Raw genomic sequence first — 13,181 nt, 5'->3', positions numbered from 1 at the left:
TTAACTTCTTGGCTTTAGAAGCTACCATAGAATTTGCATTAGAATAAATATTTAGTATTTATATTTTCTGTAATAAAATGCTGTGCCCCTTCTCTCGGCCACTGACTGTAAGAGACAAACACCAAAGTCCCCAGCAGTATTTACCACAGTTAAAAACTACAGTTATAGCTCTGAGTGGCATCTCTGTCAAGCAACCAACTGCAGGCTAGCTACATGAGTATGTAGCCCGACGAATTAATTGGGTTTTACCATTTAAATTGTTTTATTCAATCTTTTTTTTACTACAATTGGAATGACAACTAAGTGCTACAAATAAATTATTGTAAATGTGATATACATTTGCTAAAATATTTTAGCAGAGATAGAAGTGATAAATTCATGGGATTTTGTTTGAACATTTCTATGTTAAAACTGTAAAACCGTGGTATTGTTATTACCTGTGTTATGTTCAAGATAAAACCTCGTTCTGTGTCAATTGTTTATTTTTATTTTGCTGTGGTAATTTTTGTGTTAGTAATTGCATTTTAAAGAGTAGCCTCATCTTCACACCGACCTCTTAAAGAATTTGTTCGTCCTTACTACAAATTTGCATTCTTTTTCAGTCGCCCTGTCTACGATACCATTTGGCTACTTTTAATTGTGTTTCACTTCTCAGTGAAGAGGAAGTGGTTATGTGTTTCCTGCCCCGTCTCCCCTCCTCCAGCAGAACACACACAAACACACACACACACACACACACACACACGCACACACACACACACACACTCAAAGAGAGAGAGAGAGAGAGAGCCCGGTGAGGTAAACGCAGATCTCAGAGGGGAAAGCAGAGCACAAGCGAATGAAGAAAATGGCGATCACGCAGGATGTATGCTTACCCTCGTAGATGCTGCAAACGCGTTGAATTTCTTTAGCCTTACAGTCGGCTTTCCTTTCCACTCTGTTGCACTTTATTCTTCAAAGAGGTGAGCTTTCCTTTACGGTGTTTTAAAAAAAATCTCTTTCTGTCGAGCTGGTTCACTGGAGGAGTGCGAGGCAGGGAGACCCGGGTCGCTGTTGTTTAGTTAGCCTTGACTGTTTCAACGTAGCTAGCTCATGTAGTGGACGCGTTTGTGTAGATGAATTAGTACTTCTGCAGTTTATGAACGCGAGGTTGAGTTTTCATGCAGCGGATACTGGAAATTAAATGGTCTGAGTAACGTATTTACATCAGAAGGCATTTTGAGGTTAACCTTGCGCCAACTAGTACTAGTTTAACCCCTGTTCGACATCTGTGCGAACATTACTCTCAGAAGAAGTTATTCGGTACAATGAAGCAATATTTCGTGCAGATGTAGAATTTATATACAAGTAAAATATTATAAGTAGCCCCCCATGTACTCTCTTTTTCAATTTATTTAATTTACGTTACTTACATTTGATACAACACCGACTAGCCGCTTAGCAGCATTAGCTTCTAGCGTTAGCAGTAGCTAATTCGACGACGCAGTTACAGTGAACTGCTGTTTGGCATTTCTGGAACTTTTATAAGAAACACGGCTGTGCAGATATAAAGCAGAGCTTTTTTTATTTAGCATGTTTATATTAGTTACACAATTTTTATGCTAAAATTTACTTGCATGGGATGGTTTTTGTTATTTTATTTAGTTTTTATTTTTTAAATCTGCTCATTTAACGCCCTCTGTCGGTACATTAGCACCATGTAAACTGTGCAGCTAAATGCCCGACCCCCGCTCTGGTAGAGATGCAGCCATATTCAGCTGAAAACGTTCACTGATCAGTCGCAGCAATGGTGATTGCTGCGACACTATCATTTACGTGCACCAGAACACTTTAATGTTCAGTGAAGATGTCTGCATTTGAAAGCACCGAACAAAGCCCAGGCTCGGGAGAAGCCATGTTGGTTAAGCTCTAACTCGGGCAACAGCTGAGATAATGGCCGATCAGGACCCGAGCTGTAACTTTGACCTACACACACTCTTTCTATTTTCGTTTTCTCATTCATGGTGGCAGGCATTTAGCGGATCTTAGATGTGTGTTTTCCTGCTATGCTGTTAAACCTGAATTTCCACATGTCTTGGAACATTTTATTCTTTTTTTTTTTTTTTTTGCTGAATTGATTGTACACGTTTATGCACTGAGATAATGTCTTCATACCCTGTCATGAGCTAGCCAAACAAATTATCATGTGTTTTGATTACATTAGTTTAAGACAATAACAGTATATTAACACAATCACCATAGATATAACTTAATGACAAAGTTTTAGCTTGTGGTAGCGTTGTTTTGAATCTTTAAGCGAATAAGGTTTTATCCTTTCTATTTATTTCAGAGATTTGGAATCGAAAGCTGTTGCCACCAAAGAAACTGAAGCATCTTAACAGGTCGGTGCATCATCATAAACACACACATCCACATCAGTGCATTAAGTTCTGCCAGTAAAGTCCACCGTTGATTTTAAATCAGTAGTACTGGTGAAGAATATTATTTTTGGTAGATGTATAGAAGCTTAACAATATTAGAGATTGTCTTGGACTTACAAATACCTCACTTATGTTAGCTATTTTAAGACTGTAAAATGGCTAACATATACCCGCATAATTATTTATGCATATTGTTATGAGTAAATGTTTTTCATAAAATCTGGAGAAAATTGGTAATCCTTAATGCTAAAAGTTCACATATAATTTAAAATGTGCATTTATTACGTAATCAAATCAGGGTACCATGAGTCGCCTCCTGCAGTTTGGGATCATTAGAGTCAAATAAGAACAGCAAAATGTTGACCAAAACTATAAAAATTATAAAATGATGATGTTCAGGAATGCAACAAAAATGAGAAAAAAAACCCTCAAATCTTGATTTCTTTTCTTATATATATATTTTTTTCAAGATCTGAAATGTGTTTCACTTTCTATCTCAGGTGGACGATAGATTAGAATATGTACACTTCAGTATTTGGCAAAAAAAACAACTTTCTAGTTGTTTCTCTCTGTAGGTGATAAAGAACTTGTCTTTGTCGTGCAGAGCGGCGTGTGTTTGTCTGGGATGGCCAACCCTTGCTTATGCTAGCACATGCAGTTCCGTTTGAATTGAATTGGTGGGCCTGGGTTGGTCCAAGCTGCTTGTGCTGAGTAAGCTTTGCTGTTTTAAAATCGCTAAATGAGAAGCCAGAATCCTGATGTTTTGTGTGGAGGGGTGTTTGTGCAGCTCTTTGTGCTCCACACACAGGCGCACAATGAAGCTGTGGATCATCAACTCATTCAAAACTGAACAGTTTAGTCTCTCTTTTCTTTTTAAGTGACTCAATTTCTTCAGGAAACTTCTGTGCTCTCACTTTTGTTTTTAGCATATTTGTGTTTTGTTTTTTTTTAGTTCTTGGAGATTTGAGTTGTAGTCTGTGTATATTGAAATAATACACAGACTACAATCAGGGTTTTGGTTGTTAAGTAAACCCTGTCATGCAGGTTTGGTTGGTTGCCATTCTACTTTGTGTTCAATAGTTTCTCAGCACTGGAAAAAAAAATTTTCCAGCTGAAAGTGTTATAAAGACATAATAATTGGAGACGGTGCTATTAATATTCCAGGGTACTAAAACGGTTTACTACTTTTCTCAGGCTTGGATTATCGTTCCCCAAGGTCAGCTTAAAAAAGGTTTTGTCTTTGTACATTTTTAAATGTATAAATACAATCAACAATAAGGACTAACACAGCAATCAAGCATTTTATACATCCAGAATTCATCCCTGTTGCATTTGTACAATGCATCTTATTGTTTAGAGCGCTGCTCTTAGATACTGTATGTAAACTTGATGTTTAATTTTTCCAACACTAGTTTCTCCCAGTTGTCAAATTTTTTTTTCTCCCCTATTTCTATGGTTTTATATGATCTGTTTGCACATTGAGTTAGACTCTACTGGGATTAATAAAATAGTCAAATCTATGAAAAGTATGAGAAACTCTAAAAAGCTCATTTTGAGCTTTCTTGCTTGGTTGTCACTTTTTTTTCTGTTCCATTTTTCTAAAAAGCTTAACGAACCCCAAAGCTGGCGCTGCCATGTTTATATTTTGACATCGCGGCGTCATAAACTGCCAAGATAAGCCGCTTTGCTGCGTTTGTGGCTACGAGGATCAGATAGTTCATCATTGCCCCTCGGAGCAATAAACCACACCCAGGTGGTTGTGAGGTAGGAACAAGTCAGGCCCAGAAACGGAGGGTTTGATGCAGTTAGTTGACCCATGCGTGCTCAGACAGGATGTGAGCCACAGAAATGCAGTTTTGCATAAACAAGTTGTCAAGCTGTCTAGCTCTGCAGCGTCTTTATTTGAATCACCTTTTGGGGAAGGTCCCGATGTTTTGGAAGGGCTTTTTGTTGTTGCATTTTTAGATTTTATACAAAATGTGTTCTTTTTAGTACAAAAAAAAGTGTAAGTTTCTTGAAATATAACTTTTTTTTTTGTTGTCTGTTTTTATGAAAGGTCAAAACCTGCAATGTTTGCACTCCTGCTCTTATATAGATTCTTTATTAAGTCCTAAAAAAAAAAAGTATATTTGCATATTGTTTTGGTATGGTAAATTTTAAATCAAACCTTTAAATCTAAAAATTTACTGATTGCTCCCCTGAAAGCCACACAGAGTGGTTTCCTTCCCCCTCCTCCCCTTTAGCCTTCCTTGGGTTACCTTGACCTGAAATGAACTGCTCTCGTTTTGGCTCCACCGAGCAGATACTGTTCACCTCGCCTAGAAACGTCACACGTTGCTCTGCCATAAAAACCTTTAGTGTTTTGCTGCTTGTGATAAGGGCAAAAAAATATGCATCGTCCATTAGTGGAGTACGTCTGCCCTGCGTGGAAGCCCCGGCGGGGTTTGGGCTCCGCGAGAATAAAAAGGATGCAAATCGATGAAAACGATGTGCAAATTAGCCACGCGGCCACGCCGTGGTGTTTGTTTATCGGGGATGGGCGCGCCTTTACCTGCGTTTGCTCCAAAAGGTTTCAGGGCGCTGCCACTCCAGAATTCAGTGGGCTCGTAAGCGATTCCTGGTCCTGTTCGTTTAGATTGGTGAAATAAATGAGCGATGAAGCCATGTGAAATTTTACAGTAACAGACGCAAGAGTACGCCAGTTTCTTGTCAGCAATGAAGTTATGCGTGTGTTGCAGTCAAAATGAAACCATAGATGTTTATCTTGGGTTTTTCAGATTTGAAAAGGGATTTAGTATGTTTCCCGACGAATGAAATGTTGAATTAGAAGCTTGCTCAATGGTTGTAGTTAAAACTTATCAATGTCTTGTTTTCTTCTCTCCAAAGAGCTTAAAGTGGTTTAATATAGACTCAAGTTGAGTTATTCCAAGTTGGGGAAAGCTGCATTATTGTGAATAAATTTGTTTTTACTTAAATGTGGATTGAACCCTCAGAGAGCTGTGGAAGACATGTATTTTAAAGGAATATTCACCCTAAAAAACCCGCTGATTTTGCCTTTTAAAAGTAACAAGTTTACTCGTAATCTGTAATGTTCCACAGGGAAAATGTGGCGGTTTTTGGAAATGAATCTTATTAAATGTAATCTTTCTGATTGTTCAAACAGATTCTAACATAAAAAAACACAACACAGGTTTTAATTTAAAAGTTTTAAAAAAATAAAAAAAATTTTAGGGTCTTTTAGCAAACATTCTTTAAACATAAATTAATTAAAGCACAATTAATTGCTGGGGTCTTCAATAATCTCCCTAATATGACCAAGTAATGGGATGAAATGCATACTTTCTCCATGTATAGTAGTATTATGCTTCCCCTGCCTTGCTTTTCTTCGACTGTACTTGTTGGGGGAAGGCTGAATAATGACCCATTCATAAACATGGTGTCTGTAATGTGTATGGATGCACTGTAGGGGGGGGTTGCCCTCTTGTTCTTATGTGAAACCTCCTCCTGAAACTCCTCACAGTTGGAAGTAAATTGCTGGTGACTGTTCAGGTGGGGGTTGAAGACGGGGGCGGGGCGGGACGCCACATCTGGTTGGATTCCAACTGATTAAGGGAAAAACAGCTGATTATTGGGAAGGCGTTGACCAGAATTAAAGCTTCAGTTTGGTGTGAAGGATTATTGTTGCTTCACACCAAAGAGTTTCCCTGTCGAGATCTTGGCAGGAGTAGCAATAACCTCCCACAGCCACAAACAGGCTCCCGGTTTTACAACTTTCAAAGCGATGCGAGTGGTTTGTCTTTGGACCGACTCGGCGTGTTTAACACTGCCCACATTTTTCTGCAACCCTCTCCAAATAGCATCCGTGCTGTACGCTTTGTTTACGGTGAAGCAGTGCAAAGAGCTAATGAAGAATGCATCAACTGACGGGCTACCAGAAGGCCATGCATATTGGGTCAGCGCTGGTTTACATTAAAGGTGGCCTTTTTTAAATTATTATTATGCAGTTCAGTTTTCAGTTCAGGACTATAAAAACAAAAACAAAAAAAGATGCTTTATGATTTTATAATCCGTTTATATATAGATATGTTTTAGACAACGTGTGGCTTTTGTTTTCAATTAGCCGCTGTGCAGCTCTGCTAATTTTAAATGAATAATAATTACTGTTGTGGTTTTGGTGCCCGAGTTGTTTTACTATCAGCGTGTGGGTGAAGCGAAGATAAGTGCTGAGCAGTAATCTCATTATCAGATTAGCCTGCAGCCTTCTCCTGCCGGCTAAATGGCACACCCACCCGAGCCAGAGCATCTAAACTCCATCACTCTAAGAAGGGGAAACTGGACCTCATAGGCCACTCAATGGTAGATGTCATTTGAGGTCAAAGTGCACCAACACACCTATTACTCGCAGGCTCTCACTTCCCAACTTTTAGCTTGGGCGACCACATGCAGCGACTACTTAAGTAAATAATAAAAAAAAAAAAACAACAACAAATGGGATTCGATAGAAGGCCAGAGGTGCTGGAGAGTAAGCTTGCTAATGTCGTCTGCAGGGAACGCACCCAGAGAGGGAAGAACGGTGGATGGAAGAGCGAGAGAGACGGAGAGTTTGAAAAGGAAGGAATCCAGTGAGATAACGGACTGGACAGAAGGTAAGAAGAAATAAATAAAGTTGCGTTTAACTTTATTTGTAGATGTCAAAGCCGTTTTACTGTCTGGTTTTTTTGTTTTTGTTTCCCCCCCCCCCCCAACTACTGGGAGGTTAAACATTTAGGATTTTTCACACGGAATATTAGATATAGAAAGTATGTCGAAACACGTTCACGTTGCACAATCAAACTAACCTCCAAGTATCCCTTTTTTAAAAAATCTTTTTACACCTTTTAGTAAGCGGTACGTTGTGATTGGTGGTGCAGTATTTCGGATCCAGTAGCGGAGTGTGTTTACTCAGACTGTGCTGGTGTACGTTGCCATGTCACACAGTAGTGTTTTCCATTTAGACGGCTCTGAGTTTCCACTGACTCGTCTACTGTTACAAGGCAAGCTGTCACTGCTACTTCGAGCAAGAAAACTTTCTCTGACCTTGAAGCGTTTTAATCCTGCTTTCTCTTCCATTTTTGGCACATATATGTCGCTATAATGTTTGTTTGTTGTTGTTTGTTTTTTTACATTTATCTCTGTGACATTCTCCATAATTACAACACAAAGTTTTAACAGTTTTACATAGTAAATCTTGTTTTCCAGATAAAGTCAGAGTTGTGCTGCTGAAAGTTTCAGCTTTCCTTTTTCTTGTCCTGAAGACCAGTCTGATTCTACTACTGAACAAACCGCTGGAAACCACATGTGCACACCTGTAGATGTTTAATGGACGGGTGTTTTTTGATGGAGCAGATAAAAACAAGATTGCCCAGTTTGGGGAAAATGGCAGACGTGTTTTTCATTCCTGTTTTCATTCATTTCCATACAGTCTCAGGTCGTGACGGTGCATCCTCTCGCATATTTGAAGCTTGATCACCGCAGAAACATTTGGTGAAATTTTAAATTGAACTTTTGCATTTATAGGTTGAAATACGCAAAATATAAACAGGAGTCCTGAATTTAAGTACTTGGGGGGGAGGAGGGGGGACAAAAAAAGGTCTATTTATTTCAATTAAACCATTCCTGTAGAAGTTGGGAGGAAATCCACTCAGTCCCATGTTTAAAATATCTCAAGAACAAAAAACAAACATTGACTAATTTTAAACCTTTGGCCGACCAGATGAAGCAGAAATGTGTGTGGGCAGGTTACTGTTAAATCAAATGGATGACTGAATAATGAACAAACCAGCGGATGATGACTCATACCCAAAGACATGAAGCCTGTGCTGCTGCGCACATTTCCCCTCATTTCACAGCCCTGAGTGGGTGCCTCTTGAAGCCCCCCACTCCCTCCTCCCACTCCCAAAGCCGCTGTGACAGCAGCGAACTACCACAAGTAGTCTTATCTGCTGCTGCACACGGCAAAACGACACATGTACGTGCATGCACGTCACGCTGTTTTGATACGAGTCGCAGACCCACGGGAGCCCCATGTTCGCTGCTGCTCAGTCTCCCGTTTTTATCTTTGGCGGATTGAAGAAAGTTGACTTTTACTGGAAAATGGCGTGGATTTGCTTGCACTCGCCCGGGGTTTCTTTCATCGTGACGTATCATTTCATACAGAAAGGTATTCGCTTTGTAGAGGGAGACGTGCATGCCACTCTTGACACTGATGTCATCTTGCTTGGACAAGCCCAAAGGAATGAGGAGTGGTGTTGAAGCTTCGTCGTCATAACGGGGTCTGATTTAAGCGCCGGGAAGCACATTTAGGCTGATATTTCTCAAGAATAACATTTTAAAATGTTAAGTTACTCTAACTATATATAACGGGGAGGGGGAGGGGGCTATTTTGGGTATGGGGAACTTGCTTTGTTGCTGTGGTGAGTAAAATTTCATGAAACATAACAGATATTTTGAATATTCACAATTGAATTTAACTTTTTTGAGCAAGAATTGAATCGGCGTGTATTAAACTTCAGCTGTTGGAATAAAGTCATTTTTTCTCAGGTGTCTGGAAATACTCCATTTTGTGCCTCTCATTGTGACAGTATTCACATTTCTTTTCCACACTACCTCCTTGAAGTTGCCACCAATGTCTAAAAATGACCCCCTACTGTTACAGTTTACCGTTTTATCATCAAACAACATTTTAATGAGTTGCTTTTCATGTATCTGAGGAAAGCTAAGCTAACTGGAAAATTAATTAGCACCACATTTCTTAACGACGCGCTTTAGAGCAAGTATTTTTGTTTCCGAGTTTCTTCAACCAGTTATTCTTGGCTCGTTTTCTTGCCAATGTTGGCCAATTTCTTTTGGCCAGAAAGTATGATGCTTCAAATAGGTCTGTTGCTTAGTAACAGTTGAACAATTCAAATGGTTTTGATGGGGGGGAGAAAAAGAAAAAGAAGTGGATACAATAGCAGCATCAAAGTCTCTGGAAATGTTTAAATATTAATAGCTATATAACAAAATGAATGAGTTCTAAAGGAAAACGAGCAACTATTTGTTTTTCTTTGGTCATATTGCAGAAGCATTTATTAAAAAATGGTTTCATTTTTTTTATTGCACCGTAATGTGTTGTATACTTGGAGTATTTCCTGTCCTTTTTCTCATAGTTGGTAATATGTCACTCTGTTTAAGTTTAATGTGCTTCAACACATCAGAATTTTTATTTATTTTTTTAAATGTTTAGGTTCTCATACAATTACTACTTCATTCGCCTCGTATTACAACTTTAATCTGATGTTATTTGAATTTTATTCTTGTTATTAAACAGTTGTAGCGAGATCCTAAAATTATGTTGCATAGTTGACCTGAATTCAAAGTCCAGATAAAAAAAAAAGATGTACAACACTCTGGTCAAACAAGATGGCTGCCATCACTCAGAACTATGGAAACCCAAAGAGTGCATTGGTTAAAAAAAAAAATCTGGACTTTCCAAGAATTTAATTTTGATGAATCGATGCAATCAGTTTATCACAGAGCCTTACATTCGTTGCAACAATCTGTGCTTTCATAAGCGCCAATCTTCTTCTCTTTTTGACACATTTTTACTTGCACTGGCTCTTCAAAACAAGGTTCTGCCTTCAAGAAAAGGCAGCAAGGCGCAGTTTAAAGCAGACTATTCTAAAGTAATAATGATGATGAAATCAAGTCATTATTTGAATCTGAAATTACCGTTAAGAGTGATTTCATGGCTCTCTTTTATTGTGTCTCTCGTGGAGATGTTACAGAGGAGCCTGTTTCGTTTTTAAATATTTCCAGTGAGTTGCATGGTGCCTCTTGTTTCTGATGACTCACCCAAAATTACTAGCGAGTTACCAAAGAAAAGATTTGGGCTCATGGTTATGTGTGGTTTGGTGGCATTGGTCATTGTTCACCACACTGTATTTTACTGTATTTATACAGCACTTATTGTATGCTGCAATTTCAAAAAATAAGTTTATCTTTGTTGCTCAAACAAGGCTGCGCTGTGTTGCATCTGCACACTCGGTGGTTGTCCACATGGGTTTGTTTGTTCTCTTATCGTGCTGGCTGGAGGACAGACTGGTTGCTATTTGAACTGGAAATGTATAAATAGGTCCGTGTGCTCCAAACAGGCAGAAAGAGCGAACACCCATTTTCTAACCTGTGGTCTAAAAAAGAAATAAGAGGCAGCGAGGCAAATATAGACGTGTCGTTCCAAACGCCGGTCCTTTTATCCTGAAGCGATGATTCTTTCTACAGCTGACTTCAACACTATGTCCTTTTTGTTTCCTGCTGTGTTCTGCGGTTTTCGTTCCATTGCAAATTGTTGGCGCTCGACCGAGCAGCTGAAACCTTTCCAGCTGACAGCGTTTTAAGCCTGGAGGAGACGGTTACAGTCAGCGATGTCCATGAAGATTCCCTTGAAATATTTAGCCGGACACTGTGTGCCAGCATTTTACTGACAACCGTCTACAAACTTAAGATAATGACTCTTAGATTCTCAAATATACAGCCACTGATCATGAGAGTATTTTCATTCTGCTTTTGTCACTTATGGTTTGTTTGTATTGTGGTGAGATTTACTGCTTTTTATTCTTTTTAAATTTCTAAAAAAAAAATTTTTGATAAATTATTTTTATCATTCTCTTATTTTTGATGGAAGAAGCTTGTGAATACATCTTTGTTGCACCGTAATGTGTTGTATTTAGGGCTGCAAGTAATGATTGTTTTAGTGAGCCTCTGATGGATAATAGATTAATCGGATAAAAGAAAATTGCCACATTCTGAAGATTTTTCATTTAATAACTTAAGCCTTGGAACACATTAATAGAAATAAATTAAAATATGTACATAAGCAAATCAATTAACTTTAATAACAATTCAGTTGCCTGGAATGCAATAACTTTTGTTGATCATTTGTAGAAAAGAAATACTGTCTACTAGTCTAATGATTATTTTTGGATTAATAGTTGGATAGCAAAAGATGCTATTCAGATGAATGAAATAAATGTAGAGTTAATACTTGGAGATTTATTTGAGGATTTGAAGCTTAAAGCTAAAAAGATATTCACAAAGTTGTTGTTTTTTTTCTTCTTTCTTTTATCTTGAATGCAAAATGTTTACTTGTTTTTGTGTTGCTCTTTCAGGAAACTGCCACATTTAGGAGTCTCTGTACTCCAGTTAACAATTAATCAATTACTAAATTGGATGACGATTATTTCAGTAATAGATTAATCACAATTAATTTAATTAATCAATTCAGCCTTAATTGTATTTACATTGATTCTACCCTGAAGGACTACAGATGAAAACTGGCCTGTATGGCTCACTGTGGCATATCATACGATGTACATTGTCCCTCTTGAGATAAATTACAACAATCCAATTAAGACAGAAGATGCAACTTGAGAATGTTTTTGAATAATCTGATGGTGCGTCTCTCGCTGAGACTTGTTTAAGATTGCATACATAATGAATTTAAGTGCAAGTCAAAGGTCACAGTTCCTCAGCGAGCATCTAGTCTTGCAGAGGGACTCCACCAACCAGTTCCTGCAGCCGGTCTCTGTGTTGTCCTGTTCCCTCATTAAGATTCCTGCCTTGCTGAACTTGTTCTGCTGCACTCCCTCAGTAAGCATGACATGGCAACACAGGCTAGTTTTGGTTGAACAAGACTCCCAGATGCTGTCCTTGATATCCGAGTTGAAAGTTGCCCAATGAGTAACTAATTTTAGGCGGTAGCTGGGTTACATCAGGGTGTTTCGCAGTTAGCATGCAGACAGAAACTTGAGACAGGCTGGCGATAGCTGGGGTAAAAAAAGTAAAATAAAATAAATCAAACTACATAGGAAACTAATGTTGCAATGTGTTTCAGATACGCCTCGTCTTTGGTGATCATCTCGTCAGTTTGGTCTTTTTGGGGGTTTTTTCATCCAAATAAGGATGAGTTAAAAATCAGACAGAATGCTATTAATTTTTACTTAACATGTAGTAATAAACAGCAAAGATGCTAAGACCTGCCTTTTGAAGGCATATCTTACAAAGTGGGTCTTCCATATGACAGTTTTGTTCATTGCTCTGCTTTGAGCAACAGAACAATTTGTACAACGCCTCTACTTAGAGGTTCGTATGAGCCAGGGCTATTTTTGTTTTCCCGTAGCCTGAAGCTTGAAGCTCTGTGCCAAAAACTTGTTTCCATTTCACTGATCAGGTTGCTGCCCCTGAAGTATTTCCCTGAAACCCACCTATAGCATGCTACTTTGTTGTAAACATGATTGAACCTGCCTGGAAGCGCTCCCGGTGTTTGAAAAATGTATGCAAGGAGCACATTTGTATTTCTGTTCAGCTGAGTCAAATAAATGTAGAACTGTGTAAGTTAGAGGATGTTGATTTAAAAAAAATAAAAAATAAATAACAGCCTCTTGAAGATCCACTAAGACTAAATTTATTTAGATGCTGAAGTCCAAATGGGCGGAACCAAACCAGAATTGATCAAAAGTAGCAGGTTAGAAAGCAACTGTAGGTCTTTTTCATCCTATGCAAGTCTTATTTTTTATTATTGCATAAAATATATTCTGTTGATGAATAAATAGTTAACTATCTGCAGCTGTTTGCCATGGTTTCACCATTTAGGGTGGGCCAAATGCAGAAAAGAGCACTGTTTTGAAATGTAACAGGGTTTCCCCCAGAAAACCTGCTCAGCCCGGTGACCGGGGCGCCGGGGCA

The 13,181-nt window shown here is 38.6% G+C and overlaps 1 protein-coding gene across 5 annotated transcripts in view; it reads left to right on the top strand.

Annotated features, from left to right (window-relative positions):
• The first annotated feature begins 781 nt into the window (after positions 1-781).
• Positions 782-13,181, top strand: part of LOC122822276 (trinucleotide repeat-containing gene 6A protein-like) — a 38,095-nt gene continuing 25,695 nt past the window's right edge. For 2 of the 5 annotated variants that reach the window (XM_044100814.1, XM_044100811.1), the window contains exons 1-3: positions 783-962; positions 2,330-2,381; positions 6,968-7,066. The gene's annotated coding sequence lies outside the window, so the exon portion shown is untranslated. Of the gene's footprint in view, positions 963-2,329; positions 2,382-6,967; positions 7,067-13,181 lie in introns of all 5 variants that reach the window. The other 3 variants (XM_044100813.1, XM_044100812.1, XM_044100810.1) reach the window with 2 other exon arrangements.

This window comes from Gambusia affinis, linkage group LG19 (genome assembly GCF_019740435.1).
Source record: "Gambusia affinis linkage group LG19, SWU_Gaff_1.0, whole genome shotgun sequence".
Lineage (NCBI taxonomy): Eukaryota > Metazoa > Chordata > Actinopteri > Cyprinodontiformes > Poeciliidae > Gambusia > Gambusia affinis.
Note: the sequence above shows the minus strand (reverse complement) of the source record. Positions and strands in the feature narration are given on the sequence as shown.